We start from the raw sequence: 16,544 nt of genomic DNA on the forward strand, positions 1-16,544 counted from the left end.
AGAGAACTAATCCCATTCATGAGGGCTCTGCCCTTATGACCTCAGCATCTTCCAAAAGCTCCACCTTCTGACATCATCACACTTAGCATTAGGATTCCAGCATCTGAACTGGGCAGGAGGTGGGGGTGGGGTCACAAGTATTCAGATTGTAACAGTAGTCTTTTGTTTGTTTTTATTAACTATTTAAACATATAAAATCATTCTTAGCTCAAGAGTTTTAAATAAACATGAGAGTGTACCAGATAGTCAGTAGTTTATCCACCCCTGGAGGTCTTAAACAATAATAATGTAGGGTGAGTGTGTGTGGGTGTGTCGGTATAAGTGGGTGTGGGTGTGGATGTCTTCCCCTCCTTCCAAAGCACCTGTCTTACGGATCCATGCAATGAGATTTGGCTTCAATGACAACATTCTCCATTTCTCCTTTGGTCTCCTGATATTTCTCCATATCATGAATCAAAGATTCATTGGATGGGACTTTCAGGACTGCGACACTTATTTTGAAAGAAATCAATACTCTGCCCAAAGCCTGAGGAGACTAGTGTCAGTTAACAGCCTGTCCACGTGTTTCTATATTGGACACATTACCTTCAGAAGATTTATTTTGGAGCAATGGCCATTTCCTTTTATTGAAGTCAGATTTCTCAATTTTTGCTGCTGTTGATCATAAACTTCAAAAGGGGTGAGAGAAGTGAATATTCCCTCAGACTGCCATCTTAAGGCAGAAGTAGCATGAACAGATCTTTTAAGTCTCTATCGCAAACAAAGTGGCATATTTTTTGAGTCTATAAAACATGAGTTCTGGTATCTGAGTGCCTCAAGAAAGTTTGACTGAATAAATTAATGCACCAATGCTCATCATTCCAGAATTGCAAAAGCTGAGTGAAAGATGCAGACTTAGAGTCTATTCTAGAAAATACCAGTCACCCAATTGCTGTCTTATACATCAGGGAGCTCTTGAATAAAGCTGACTCCTGGGTGCATACACTTCAATTGAACCTCCTCCTCTCAGCCGCCCACATGGATTTGCCTCCTTCCTCCGCAGCTCTAATTTGGATGCCCTGCAGTCAGGACATGCCTGAGAGAAGAAATCGGGCTTCCAAGGGGCAGAGGAGGACTCTAGGGACCCAGAGAGGGGCTGCATTTTACAAACTGGGCCATGAGGCCTCAGGGACACGTAGGTGGTGTGGCTCTGCTGACAGATATTCTGGCTCTGGGGGTGTGTTGGCAACCTGATTTTGTCTCCGTGTTAAAATCCTGTTTTGCTCTAAGCATCTCTCAAAAATAATAGTTTGCTGAGTTTAAGTTTTAAACTGGAAAATGATTTGGAACCTGTGAAATAAGCAAGTATGTTAAAGTTATAGGCTAGCACTTGAGGCTTCACGAGTCATCGTTAGCACGTTACACAAATTTCAGGACAACACCAGATGGGGGCGTGGAGGTGGAGGATCCTCTCTTAGGATGGGAAATTCCTTTTTTATGACTGAAAACAATGACATAAACTATCTCTTTCACACGAAAGATATCATGCTGTTGTGTAATTGTTCTTTCTCTGCTCAGTCTCTGAATCGCTTTCTATATCTCTACTTATGTGTGTGTGTATGTATGTGTCTCAAATATATCTTACTTTTTCAACTGCCAAAGTTCTAGTTTATTCTTTCATCACTTTTAAATTAAACATGGAAAATTTAAGACCTATAGAAAGACGGAGAAAATAATACGAAGAATCCCCTTTACCCATCAGCTTCAACGACTCAAGGCTTTTTGTCTATCTTATCAAATATGTCTCATGTATCACTGTAGACTCAGCACTTCTCCTATTACCTGACATGTATTTCTATTTTATTTAGGGCATTAAAAATGTTTTGAGAACAGATAAATAAATGAATGAATACCTATCAGAGAGAAAAAAAAATTGCAGTAACCCAAAGAGAGGAACTTGGAAGGACAAATAGAGAGCTTCCTTCAGTTGCTTGATAGTGAACAGAATGTTAACACCAGAACATTATAGAAAGACGTCTGTAAAGACTGTTAAATCCAGTATTCCCTAAGCCTGTGAATACCACGCTGGTGGCACATGGGGAGACTGACCACTGTCACACGGATGGCTGAGAGGGATGTTGAATAAATGCGTCATTGCAAACTGTCCATTTAGTGACTGTCGTGATTTGGGGGTAAATATGGCTAAATGTTTAAGTCTGCTAAATAGTAGTAGCCTGCTGCAGTTAGAAAGAGGGGAGCTCTTTATCCCCTTCCTAACAAGTTGACAACAATAAAGTGTGTTAAGAAATAACATTCAGGCCAATTTCTTTTAACCGCTAGAAGATTTATTAGGCAAAAATGTGGTCCAACTTTTTTTAATGCAATCCTCCCTTGGTCAATTCAAGCCCACTAACAGGCACTTTGCAAAATAAATAGAAAAAGAAAGAAAAGAGAAAAAGAATGCTAAGAGGTCAGAGGTAAATGCATCAATAATTTGCAGAGGATTAAACCATCTCTTTGCTCAGATCAAGCAAGAGAGACCTTCAATATATGAAGACATCAAAGGCAGCACTGGATGCAGATGTTGTGAAGGTGACTGGCCTTGAGGTTGAGTTGCTGGAATTTGATCCATCATTTATGCAAGGACACTGCCACTTGTGTTGCCTTTCTTGTCAGTCTTGTATTTTGAACATTACTAATTTCACCAATGAAAAATTATTTCCAATATGCCTCATGCTAATTAATGGATCCTTTTATATAAATTTTGATAATGATATATGAAGCACTTGTAAATAGTTATTGTGTGCTCATGGTCCTTGATCCAGTTCCAAAGCAACTTAACTGCCACTGAGTATAGACTAGAGTTAATTCGGGTATATGTATATACATTGCATTGTTTACACTAAAGTCAGATGACTAAATTTCCTTAATTACTACATTTACTAAAATTACTAAATTTACTAAGTAAATTGCTACTCGCATGATATAACGTGTAAGGAATCCAAGGTAGCTGGAAACAGTTCAACCTGAAGCAAAACACTGAATTAGATGCAGTTGTGAGCTAGTCATCAGTTCATTCATTCATCCCATAAACACCAATCAGGTTTCAAGACAAAGACAGACATTCATTTTAGTAATTCTTTAGCTCCTTGAAGACATGTAGAGGGTGGAGTCTTAAATTCATGCTTCAGTGTTTTGATAAACACATTTTACAGAAAAAAATAAAAAGAGAGAAAGCATATTGACTTTTAATTCAAATAGGTACATCTCAAGAGCTTGCTTATCTCCTATAAATAATAGAAAGCCTTAATATCTTTTCTGTAACATGAAATAAAATTTTAATGTCATGTTTTGAATGTATATAATATATAACAAAGCAGCAGGAGTCTACAAAAAGAAAGAAAAAGAAAGAATGAAAGAAAGAATGAAAGAAAGAAGAAAGAAAGAGAGAAAGAAAGAAAGAAAGAAAGAAAGAAAGAGAGAAAGAAAGAAGGAAAGAAAGGAAGGAAGGAAGGAAGGAAGAAAGGAAGAAAGAAAGAAAGAAAAGAAAGGAAAAAAGAAAAGAAGAAAGGGAGGAAGGAAGAAAACTTTTCTGGTCACTAAGCAAAATCAAGCCATCAGTTGCACTATATAGTGCTGGAGGTCATGAACTTGCCATTTGGTTATTAGACTTCTAAATGTAAACATATTATATGATAAAAAAAATTATTGTGCAGGGAGACCTAGCTTGTTGAGTGACATTGTCCCTGGATTTCTCACATTTCTAAACATCTTCTGAGCAAAGGCATGAACAGCATTTTCATTCTAGACTATCCTTTCAAGGATATTTGTACAAAAACAACCTTGGAAGAGAGATAATGTCTCCATCTGGAGCAGGTGTGTTTACTGGCCAGGGGAATAAAAGTGATGTATTTTTCCACAGCAAGGATTGAGCAAGGTTTCTTGCAGCCCCTTTATGTAAAACCAAGGTTCCCTAATCCCAGAGTTTCTTTTCTGGAACACAACCTACTGCGTCACCAGGCAGCACCTTCTCTTCATTTTGTCACCTTTTGGGAAATGGGGCTAAGGAAGCCAGTGGGAAGATATTACTCTGGCTACTGATATCCGTATGAATAATATGCTATCTTTCATCTCTGACCCAGGAGTTGTGTGCTTTCTGGAAATTTCCACAAAGCTTTGCAAGTAGAGTAAAATTTCAGACCCTTACAGTTCTTGGCGCAGCTCCCACACCCGATTATCCCCAATGCAGGAAAGAGCAGAGGCTATCTTCACTGCTGCTTCCTAGTTTCCGAAGATAATTGATGCAAAACTGAAATGAAAAGTGAAAAATAACTCCCAAGTCCACTGAAACTTCAAACATCCTTTTATTACATTGTGAGGCACCACAGAATAGAAACAGCCATAGAACTGATAACACAATAGCCATGAGCTCTAGTCCTGCGTTTGACTCTAGTAAGGTGACTTTGGATGAGTCATTTGCCTCTGAAGGGCCCACTTTATTCTCCTGTGAAATAGATGAGCATTACACTTACTTCCAGGGCTTTTGCTAAATTAAATCAAAATGCATGTGTAAATGTGTAGCATAGAGCCTAACACATACCTCGGTAATTGTTCATTCTCTTTATTCCTAATGACTTACAAAATTTGGGGCATCTCCCTTAAAATCCTCCTATTATAACAAGTTGTACTTTCACACACACACACACACACATATATATATACACACAGACACACACACACAACACACAGTTTTGTGTTATAGTTATTCAGCGTTCATCCCTGTTTTCTTCTCCTTTCTAACAGAACCTTGTTTTATTCAAAGATTTGGCCATCCTTCATTCCAGAGGTGGACCCCAATTAGCCTAAACCAATATATACATCAAATCTCAGGTTATATACCTGAAATAACCCCCATCAAACTGAAGAAAAGAATCCATGTTCCACGGTTGAGGAAATTGTTGTAGGCTGAATCACACCCCCTGAAAGGTATGTTGCTGTAGACTATGAGTTTTTGTTTGGAAATAAGGCCCTTGCAGATGTAGTTAGTTCAGATGAGGTCATGCTGGAATAGGGGAGCGCTTCATCCAACCTGACTGGTGTCCTTATTAGAAGAAAGACTTGTGAAGAAACAGAGACTCAGAGGGCGATCACCACGCGACAGTGAAGGCGGATATTGGAGTCACGTGGCTGTAGATCACAGAAGGCCAAAGATTTCTGGAAAACCCAAGAATGGAAGATGCAAGGAAGGACTGTCCTACAAATTTCAGAGGGAGCAGGTCCCACTGACACCTTGATTTCAAACTTCTACCCTCCAGAACTGTGAGACAATATATTTCTGTTTCTTTTTTAAATTAAGTACCACTTAGCTTGTGGTAATTTGTTATGGCGGCTTAGAAAACAGACCGAAGCCTTTCACCTCTTCCTGGAGAAGAATAGAAACGGCGGCTGTCTTGTAACCACGAGAGCAAACCTGAGCATCAGGCAGACAGATGAGGAAGCTGAAACCCAAGAGAATCCTGGGGGGGTCCTGACCTTCCAAGCCCGGAATCTTCCCAACTTCTAGGCGTCCTGTAGGAAATGATTTACACCCTTAGTGGGCAGGCCGGTGTGAGTGGTATTTTCCTGATACTTCCAATGGAAAACACACACACACACACATGCACACGGATACACATGCAGGGCAATGTATACGGGTTTCACACACAAGTCCTGGGCCTTGATCTTCTCACTACTTACGGCTGCATGCCATTTGTGTCTTTCTCTGGTTTATACAAGAAAATCGAGAGAAGTTGCTTCCCAGCTAATGTCAGTCCCCTGAGGATCAGTGTGAGGCTGTGTACTGTGTGACACGCAGAGCTGCATATACGGTAGGCACTCCGTGAACGCTGATTCTCTTTTAGCACCTACCACTCTACTTGGTAATTATTCATTACATCCTAGTATGTTCGCTGGTCTGCACTCGAGACCAGGGTACATCTTCATGCTGTACTCGCAGCACTAAGCCCATAGCATTTAAGAAAGTGATGTAGGTTGAAGGAGGAATAGTTGCAGTTCCACTTAAAAGCCTTGAAATATTGTTATCCACCAGCTCTCCTCTCACTTGTTCATCTCTAGTCTTCCCCCTTCAGTCTGTCCTCACAATGACACAGAAACAAGGATGCCGCACTCCATTCATCTCTGCAGTCCTACGCCTCAAAGTTGAAATAAGGAAGGGAAGTTCTTCCTCTGGTGCTGTTAATAGCACACCTGGCAATAAATTAGAATTTTCCCATGAGGAAGAAACACGTTTCTTTTTGGAGTCTGATGAATGCTCACTTATGGATATACCACTGATAATATTGCAAAGCCTTCTTTTGCCCTTCAGGATGAAACTGATTTTATGGCGTGCTGTTACAATGCACACCAGGTCCCTTCTGGTCTGGAGCACTTAGATCTTTCTAATTCCCTCTTTTCTCTTTGTTCTCCTAATTGTTTGCTGTCCTAGATTGCCTGGGACTTTCCTGGTTTTAGCACATGGTTTTCATGTCCCAGGAAAACCCTCAGACCCATAAAAATTGGGATGTTGATTACCCTTCTCAGTTACCCTACTTTCATCAAATTAACTGAGATGCAAGGACAAAATCCATGTAACATTTATTTCTGCAGGCTTTGGCTGGCATAAAGTTCAAATACGTGGATAAATTCATGACCAGATAAGGCAGCCTGACACAGAAGAGCTTTGGAGTCAGAAAAGTGTGAACTGAAACCTCAGATCAGTCACATCTTCCTATGGATGCTGATTCCGTGTGTTCTACCTCCCTGAGCCTCAGTTCCATTGTGAGCAAAGGTGAGGAGCGGTAAGAAACATATCACTGACTTGTGGTAGGAATAAGACCCGAACATCCGCTCACTAGCAGCCTTTAAAACCCTTGCACGGACCCGCTGTGCCATGTTCATTATGCAAACCCAGTGTCTTGGTCAGCTCAGGCTGCTATGACAAAAATACCATGGACTGGTAGCTTAAACAATGCCGTTCATTTCTCAGAGTTCTGGAGGCTGAGAAGTCCTAGATCAAGGTACCAGCCGATCTGATTCCTGGTGAGGGTCCTTTTCCTGGTTTGCAAAGTCTGACTTCTTGCTGTATCCTCACATGGTAGAGAGAGTAATTGTCTTTCTACTGCCTCTTCTTATAAGGGCACTAATCTCATTCATGGGGGCTCCACCTCAGGATCTAATCACTTCCAGAAGTCCTACCTCCAAACACCATCACACTGAGGACTAGGGCTTCAACATGTGAATTTGGTGGGCTGAGGGTGGGGGCGTGAGGGGGGAGGGAAAGAGTCATGCAGTCTATAATGCTCAGTATCCAGAACATAATAGGTACCCACTAAATGTCTGTGTAACTAACATGACATATGCAAAATACCTAAAGCATGTAGTAAGTGTTTGCTAAGTGGCAGTTACGTTTAATGCTATGATTATCTTTAAAATGAATTTGAAAAATGCCTTGAGCTCCCCCAAAGTACAGATTGCTGTGATCAGACTTGGGGGAGATGCACTTTGGGAAAATAACAACAACAACAAAAAACTAAGTAAAAACATGGAATCTTGGGCTGGAACAACAACCACGGTGAAAAGCTGGTGGGGCTGGGAGCCCTGAGTTCCCCTTCTGGCTGCCCCTGTACTCACTGGGTAGCCTCTCAGCTCTTGGGTGTTGTTTTTGTTGTTTTTGTTGTTTTTGTTATTGTTTTTCACCTCCCTGGTCCTAACTTTTTCTATTTCTAAAATGGGGGTCCTTATTCTCACTTTGTTATTTTTCGCTATTATTAACAGCAACTGTATGTTCCAGATATTGAATTTCCCAGCTATGAAAGTTCCTCCTTGTCATTGTTAATGTTGCTCAGTACGGCTGAGTGTGTGCTTGTTGGAAGAGCGGTGTCCACCAGTCAGAATCCAGAGCTTCCAAAGTTCGCAAAGACATTGTAATGTTTTAAGACCAAACCACAGAAAACCTCAAACCACAACTGGGCAAACTCAGATTTTTCAGTCTTTTTAATACCTGCTCTGGTAGAAACAAAACAAAACAAAACAAAGTAACTTCCTTTTTCATGGAGCAAACTTCCTGATGCTAAGGTCAAACCACTCTTCTCTTCTCCAAGGAGTCACAGATGAGGTTATTGAATTTACAGGACTCTGAGTTCCCTGGAGTTAACTCTCAACAGCCCAACCACGTTGAGGTGCGTGTGCTGTAGAAATAATTACAGAGGGGCAAATTCTGTGTAAACCACCAAGTGTCTGATTATGAGATAAGAGATGAGAAGGAGGGCAATTCTTGGGAAACTCTGCTTCTCCTGAAGTATTTCACTGTGGTTTTTAGTTCTGGTTCCTGCTTTACTGATGGTCAAAGCTTCTCGTGTGTTAAAAGCAGAAATGACCTTGAAAGTGACCGAAAAGAGAAGCCTAGCTAGTAGGCAGTTTTCCTGAGTTCTCCAAACAGCAGCGATTCCTTCTCTCTCTATGCACCATGTCTTGTGCATTCACCACTCATTCCACAGATACTTCTTGAACATCTCACCTGCATGTGAAGCTGACTGCTGACATACAGCAGGCAGCAACCTCACACCTTAGTTTTGCCTTCATAGACCTTATGAGCCCCATTAAGTTATTATCCAGACAAGGAAAAAGCAAGTGGGACAAATGCTACATTAAAAAGTATGCTGTTCCTGAAGACCTTTCACACGTGGGTTCCAAGCCAGTGCGAGAGTTCCAAAAGGGTTCCCAGGCAAAGAGCAGCGTGGGCTGAGTCCCTAAACATAACTAGGAATGAGGTCAATGACAAGGGACAGAGGAGATTTCTGGTCCAAAGGGCTAGCATTTGGAAAGGACCTGGGAGAAAGCAGAAGAGCACAGAGATCTGGAGGAAGGCGGTGTGGCTGGTGTTGGGCCTGAGGTATGGAGTGAGCCTGGCAGAGCGAGTGGGTAGATGTCAGAGCGACAACCTTGAGAACCATTTCTAGGGGCTTTGCTTCTCATCCTCCAGCACTGGGAAGAGAGGACAGGGTTTAAACAGAGAATATGCTGCACAGCTAAGTTTATAGTTTGTTAGTTCCTCGGGCTGTACTGGATCAATGAGCGAAGGACCAAAGTATATGACAGCAGAGCAGTTAAAAGACCATTGTCTGCTGAACTCGTGAAGGGATGGTAGAGATGGAGTCATGTGAATGGAACTGAGACACTTAGAAGACATTTTTATTGGAGTGAATCTTGACGAATACACACCTTGCAGGATTGTGTGAGGTTTGAAGGTGATGCCATCACCCCGCCATGCGCAACAAAGATGAAATCAGTATCACAGGGCAAATCACATGACATCACCATGTCTGCAGGCCAGTGAAATGTTAAGTGTTGACAATTTCACTGAGTTCCCTCTCTCTTGACAGGCATGTTTTGTTCAACGTCCATGGTGATTCCGTCGGAGTGAAACATAAAATGTGGAAGTAGATGTGGACCCAGTCGTCTCTCTTTTTTTTTTTTAAACACTTTTAACAAAATTTCTCTTGCCACAGAAGTTTAGGCCTCTAAAGCCACAGCAGGTCATTAGAAACCCTGGTTCAAAACCTTTCTTTTATGAATTAGAAAACTAAGTTTCAGGAAAGTTGAGATCTGAAAATGAATTTAGAAAAAAATGTGATGCAATATAACAAAATATAAAATAAAATAAATAAAATAATAAAATAAAAGAGGTGTCCTTTATCAGTAGCTAGTACTAAACCTAGGAATATTGGAGAAAGTTTTCATTAAAAAAAAAAATTCAAGTAGCACACACTGACCCCTAGGAAAATGGTTTGCAAAACCAAGGCCAGGATAGTGTTAAACGTCTTTCCCAATCACCAGAAGTGGGACACTTGGCAGAATCAGGGTGACTACCGAGCTCGAGTGGCCGTGGCTGTACCCGGCGGGGATCTGGGGTTTTGTCAGTTTGGTCTTATTTTTGTGACAGAGCATCCCAGCACAGCAGTTTTTTTTTCCCAAGCACTGTTGCCACACATCCATTCAAATAAATTAACACTCCCATCTCCACTGACCCATTTGTCAGAAATGCCAAGATGCGGGCTGACCCATGTGACCTTTTCACTGAAAAGTATACATAAAGGGAGTCATTAGGCTTCACGCTGACAATCCTGGGGTAACGGTTATCTGTAGTTTTTCCTTTTTCCTGTTTGTCATAATAACACCAATTGAACCACACCTGCTGTTCAGAAACAGACTCTGTTCCGTGAAGAGGAAGGACACTCAAAGGGGATATTTCCAAATCTCCAAAGAATCATTATTAACGCAAGATTCAGGTAAGAAAGGAGAAAGAAAATTTATTTGGAATGTAAATAATTTCATGTAACATCTGTAACCTCCTTTAAGGAACAGAACCTCAGAACAATTAACGTGCTCAGTTTCACGGGGCTTGAAATATTGGTCAAGACCCTATCCAAGGTCTTCATTCTACCCTGTTGCCAGAAGGATTCTAGCTAGCTTCCTTCCCTGGAGATCAGTTACTTGTCTCCAGGAATTCAGTCTTTTTATACTCCTTTAGATTTAGCAACAATGTGTGTGTGTGTGTGTAGAGACTTTGGTTAGGTTTCTTGGAAGATACAAAAAAAAAAAAAAAAGAAGGAAGAAGACATCATTCACTTAAATAATTAACCAGAAGCTGAAGATTCTGTCCAAACAAAGCCTGCCATTTTGGTATCAGGCCAACACTATTCCGAGTGGGCTGCTGGCAATGAACTTGTAAACACAACAAAGAAACAGAACTGACATGAGTCCTCTGCTAAATTATCCCATATTGACACTGGAACACCGAGGCTATGAAATATGCAGGAGAACCAAGGTTGAATCAAAGTGCACTTCTTAATTAGCACCACACCAACTGAACAGTAAAATGTGATTTAATTTACTGTATAATTTGCTTGTTCAACAAAGCTGAAAGATAGCTCACATAGTGCCACTTTACTTGTAAGTAAGCCCGTAACTGGTGGTGTTCTTTCAGCGAATGGCTTTGTTGTCGATGCCAGAGGAAGCTGTTTCAGTGGAAAATACACAAAATTAAGGGTCTGCTGCTGTGGTATTTGCAATGCACTCCCTTTGTCCTCATCAAGTTTATTTCTGCTGAGCGGCAATAACCACTCTTTGTTTTTCTAACTCGATGAAGTCACTGAGTCTTGCTCGGTGGCACACGGCTCAGGAAAATGCATTCAGCCAAATTTAGAACCATTTGGAACACACGAGTTGTGAATTTTGAACCAAACTTGAATCTTTCAAAAGCTCATCTGTTCCACAGAGCGTGCCAGCTCAGCTAACAGCCTTGCAGCAGGGGCTGTCCTCTGAGGGCTGGGCCAGAACTCCTCCAGCCCCTCCTGCGCCTTCCGCCCTTAGGTCGGGATGCCACGTGATGCAGCCTGATGGGTGTGTTACAGAGCTCTGAAACGTACACCACTGGAGGAGAGATTTCCCAAATGCAAAATAAGCGGTCTCTTTTGTGTTTTGCCAACCTTTTAACATTTTCTTCATGCCCCTTGAATCCAAGCGTCTTTTTTTGTTCACTAACCTCATTCTAGGGTCGACCTGTATGGACTGATATTCACCAGAGAGAGCAAAAGCAATTCAAGTAACTACATGTGAGGTACAAACTCGGCCACAGAGTGGGTGTGTGTGTGGGTGTTAACAAGTGGGAAAAGGGTGTTGATGAGCAAATGCTACAAGGAAGGTGGAAGAAAGTAAGGCAGAGAGGGAAGCAGGTGCCAGTTCGTGGAGGACTCATCGCATCCTCCTAATGCGTTTGGACCATGTCCTGGAGACAAGTAGCCACTCTACCTAGTGACTCACTCTCTTCGACAAAACGCAGCCCAACGCCTCTGCCCAGTATTTCAGGCTCTCCATAATTTGTTTCCAGCCTACCTAGAAAATCAAACCTCTCATTGTTTCCTTGGCAAACCTCTTTACTTGTCTAACAAATATATATTGAACACATCACAGCCCCCTACCTCCTGGGGTCTACATATTTGATCCACTCACCTCCACCCGGAACCCCTGCCAACCTCCTTTCATCAGGAATGTGGGTCCTCTCTCTATGTCTCCTGTATTTATTCACTAAGTAAATACTGTGCCTTTAGCTGGGCATAGGGCTAAGGGCTTGAGTATTCAATTTACTCATTTAATAAGCATTTACTGAGCTTTCACAGGACAGAAGCTGTCCTAGGTGCTGAAGTGACAGTGATGCATAAGATAGATGGGGCCACTACCATCATGGTGCAAGCATGATCTATTTTGAGCAACACAAGTAAGTGTGTGAGCAACTCAAACAGAGCCCAAGAGATAGCAATATGATAGGAGAGCTACAGGGAGCTATGACAGTGCCTGGGAGAAAAACCTAGTTTGTACCTGAGCAGTCAAAGAAGGCTTCCTGGAGGAAATACTGCCTGAGCTGAAACCTGAAAGGTTAGGAGGAGTTAGCAGGAGAGAAGGAAAGAGCGTTCTAAGCTGAGGGAAAACCACACGTAAAGATCAGGGGCTAGAGATGACAGAACGCTTAGACAACAGAGTCAGTTCAATACGGTTAGAACATCAAGTGGAGTGGAAAGTGCAGCTGCTGTAAAAAATGAGACAAAAGCAGAATTGTTGGAGATGACACTGGACAGCAGTGATGCAGCTAAGGTCAGGCGACCTGCTGAGTCTGAAACGGTCCTCAGCTCACTGTGGGTTCAGCAAGAGTCTGACAGAGCAAGAGCCCATGTGAGAGGGTTTGGGCAAAGCACAGAGAAAGAAGCTTGTTTGGTTTTTCTCTTGCAGGTTATGAGTGAAAGCTCACCAGAGACGGCGGGGCAGATCTGTGATAATACGGTTTCCTGTTGTAACAAATACTTGCTGTTCATGTCCTGCCCCACATCACTTAGCTCACCTGAGCTCGCCTGTGGCGGCAGGTGAGTTTTCCTCCCAGGGGCAGCCTTACACTTCAAGAACCTGCAATCTATGGCTCCTGGTCTGCAGCTTTTAACCTGAGAGCTTTTTCTGTAACCAAGATGACTAAAAAAAAAAAAAAAACTCAAAGGAGCAACCAAGAAGTAGAGAAGAGGGGAGGTGGTAACATCTCCAGGGGAAATCTCTTAATCCATGGAAGGTAGGAGTCAGTGGATTAATGTCCCAGTGTCATCAAGCTTCAGGCTCCAGGTTTCAGGTTCTCACAGCGCTGCCAGCAAGACTGAGCCCCATTTGCCCATGGCCATTGCCTGTTTATTAATGCACCTCCTTCCCCTCCCTCTCTGACTTACCCATTCTCTCTTCAAATCAACTGCACACCTGAATTCTTGTGTAGGGGTCTGATTGCACGGGAACTGAAACCTTGATATACCGTCTTGGGTCCTGTCCCAGGACCCACCACAGACATCTCTGTGGAAGTCCCCGCTGCTCTGATCTCACCAACTTCTAAAAAAGCCTTCACAGTCTATAAGGATGAGAAAACTAGCCATAAATACTGCACTGCGAAACTTCTTTTCTGTCTGGTGTGTGTGTGCGTGGGTATGTAAGACTGTGATGTCATTTTTTTTTTATTCAAGGTCATGGTCAATAGACTTTTTTATAACAGCGCTATGGAGGGTGAGACTGCAGACAAAGGGACCAATGGGAGGCAGTGGACATTTTCCGGAAAGGAGATATGGGAGAAGGCTCCAGAGAAAAGACAACAGATCAGAGAGACATTCAAGAGTAACTGGTTAATCCTTATCATGATGGCTTGAAGACCTACCTCCTCTCCAGAAGAATATGATTGACATGATGAAAATGATAATACTGTGGGGAAAGCCATGCCAATGGCCTCATGAACCTTCTCGTGATGTGCCCAGGAAATCAATTTCCTTGGACTAACTCATGCTAAGCAAAACCTACAAAGAGTGCTAAGCACTAAGCATGCAATTACAGTTTTCTGAGTTTAAAATTGTGTTTGGGTATGTGGTGCGCAATCTCTAAAATATAATTACTGAGGAACATAGTTTAATTTGTTATCAGTCACAATTTACGGCTTGTCTATGTTTATGGAAATGATTATGGTTTGAAGCTTCTTGTGCCTTCCTTGATGCATAAAAAATGATCATCGTGCCTTCAGTGGCAGCCGCCTCCCCGGAGGATTGGCAGCAACAGGCCCTTTAATCAGGAACAAGATCCTACAGAGCCGACGTAGGCAAATATGCCGTCTCAGAACAACACTTAACTTTTTATAATGAGGTTGTGGCAAGAACTGTGGCGAAGCCACAGCGGGAAGGGCCCACATGATGGAATGCCAGGGACAAATGGCTACAGGACGTGGGGTATTGAGTCCACTGCTTCGTCAGTTTGCCACACGAGAACCCAAGCTAGTTTCTACCACCAACTTTTCCTTTTAATGCTGTCATTGTTTCAGATAGACTATCATAGGGTATCCCTCTGGCCTTTTTTCCAAAGACCTGGTACGAAGGAACCTTAAAAGACTTTCATAGAATCTATCTATCTATCTATCTATCTATGTATCTGTCGGCATGTTTTCCCCACAGCATTATTATTTTCATCATGTCAATCATATCCTTCTGGAGGGGAGGTAGGGCTTCAAGCCGTCATGATAAGGAGTAACCAGATCCTCCTGAATGTCTCTCTGATCTGTTGTCTTTTCTCTACCTTCACTGTCACTATCATCAGTGAGCCCTCCCTTATCACCTTTCTGGGAAAAAGGCCCAGAAAATAATGGGCCCAAATATATGAAACGGAACCACTATGCTATACACCAGAAATTAATACAAACTATACTTCAATAAAAGCAAATTAAAAAAAAAGGGTTCTCACGTTGCAGAGACAGTTGGTGACCACCCGTGAGCATCTGCCATTAACTAGTATGACCTTGGGCAAGTCATTTAACCACTCTGGGCAGATTTCTCATCTCTGTAATAAGGGGGTTGGACAAAATGGCTCCTAAAGACCCCATCAGCTCCCGAGGATGGTGACGCTATGTGAAGGGAAGTGTGGTAACTCATAGAAAAGCCATTCAGTGTGGGCACACACACACAACCAGTTGTTGACTGTAAAATCTCACAAATGATATGTGAATTCGTTTATATGTAAGAACGAAAAAAGACTGTAGACAATGAGCTTGCATAGCTTTGCATTTAATAGGTTGTCTAGAAACAATTTGGTTGTGGAAAATCGTCAGAAACTTTACCGGGGTGAAATAGAATGGTAAAAAAAGAAATGTGGTAGAAAAGAATGTGATTTTAGAAGTCCTGCCACCTCTTAAAAGCAATCTGTCTGGTCAACCAACAGGCTGCACGCCCTGTTCTCCAGTGGACGAGTAATGTTTTATTTTTCACAAGAGTAATGCGACTGGAGAGCGACCGAAGTGTAACAGCTCTTAAAAGGATGCCCGGCTCTGAATATCATTCTTATGAGGCATTTAGATAGCGCTTCCCAGGTACAAAGTGCTCCCCGATCACCTCATTACTTTTATATGAGCTAAAAGCTGTTAAATTTGTCATCTTGCACCCCAAAGTGGGTTTGGAGACAGCAAACAGTTTCCTGCAAAATCACTGTGTAAGAAGCACGTCCCTGGAAGTCCCTGAATAGCAACAACTCTCTGGGGAGATTTTATTCAGCCCACCACGGGAGTCACAACAACAGGAGGTGCAGGCTGGGATGAGAGGACAGGAAACTCGATCTGAAGTAGGTGGATCAGAGGATCATTAGAAGGCGACAGGTGAGCAGAGCCTTGGAGGGGAGGGGAAGGTAGCTGTGAGGATATGTGGGCCAAGTGGAACCCAAGTTCTAAAGCAGAGATGGAAACCTGCCTGGTGAGTTTGGGGAACGTGGAGGCCAAGGAGTTTGGAGCAAGTAAGTGAAGAAATAGTAGGAAGATAAGATCAGGAAGGTAACAGGGCGGTTAGATCGCATAGAGTCTCGGACGTTGCAAAGGCTTTGGCTTCTACTCTGTGTAAGATGAGGAGTCACTGGAGGCTTTTCAGCAGTGAGCGATGTTGTCTTTAAAAGCATCCCTCTGGCAGTGCAGTGCTGAGGATAACCCATAGGGGGGCCAGGTTATGAAATGAAAGGAATTAAATGAAATCAGTGAAAACCGGGAGATCAGTTAGAGGCGACTGCAGTAACTCCGGCAGGAGAGGATGGTGGCTCAAAAATGGGTGGAGCAGTGGAGGAGGGGAGGACCAGACCCTCGATGTATCTTCCGAAGACAGAAATCAAAAGGATTCCCTAAGGATTTAAATGAGGGGAAATGAGAGAAAGAACCTAAATAATTCCAAAAAGACTGGCCTGGGCACCAGAAGGGTGGAATTGCCATTAACTGAGATGGGATAGACTGCAAGTCATGGAGGAGAGACCAGGAGTCAAATGTGACAGTGATAAGTATGAACTGACAATTAGACTTCCACGCAGAAATTTCAAGTAGATAGTTGGATGTAGAAGTCTAGAATTGGGGCTAGGCTTAAATAATTCATCACCATAAGTATCTAGGTGGCATTAAAAAAATTAGATGGATGAATGAGAGCAACAAGGGAGTAAGT

The sequence above is a fragment of the Vicugna pacos genome, chromosome 2, assembly GCF_048564905.1.
Source record: "Vicugna pacos chromosome 2, VicPac4, whole genome shotgun sequence".
NCBI classification, from domain to species: domain Eukaryota; kingdom Metazoa; phylum Chordata; class Mammalia; order Artiodactyla; family Camelidae; genus Vicugna; species Vicugna pacos.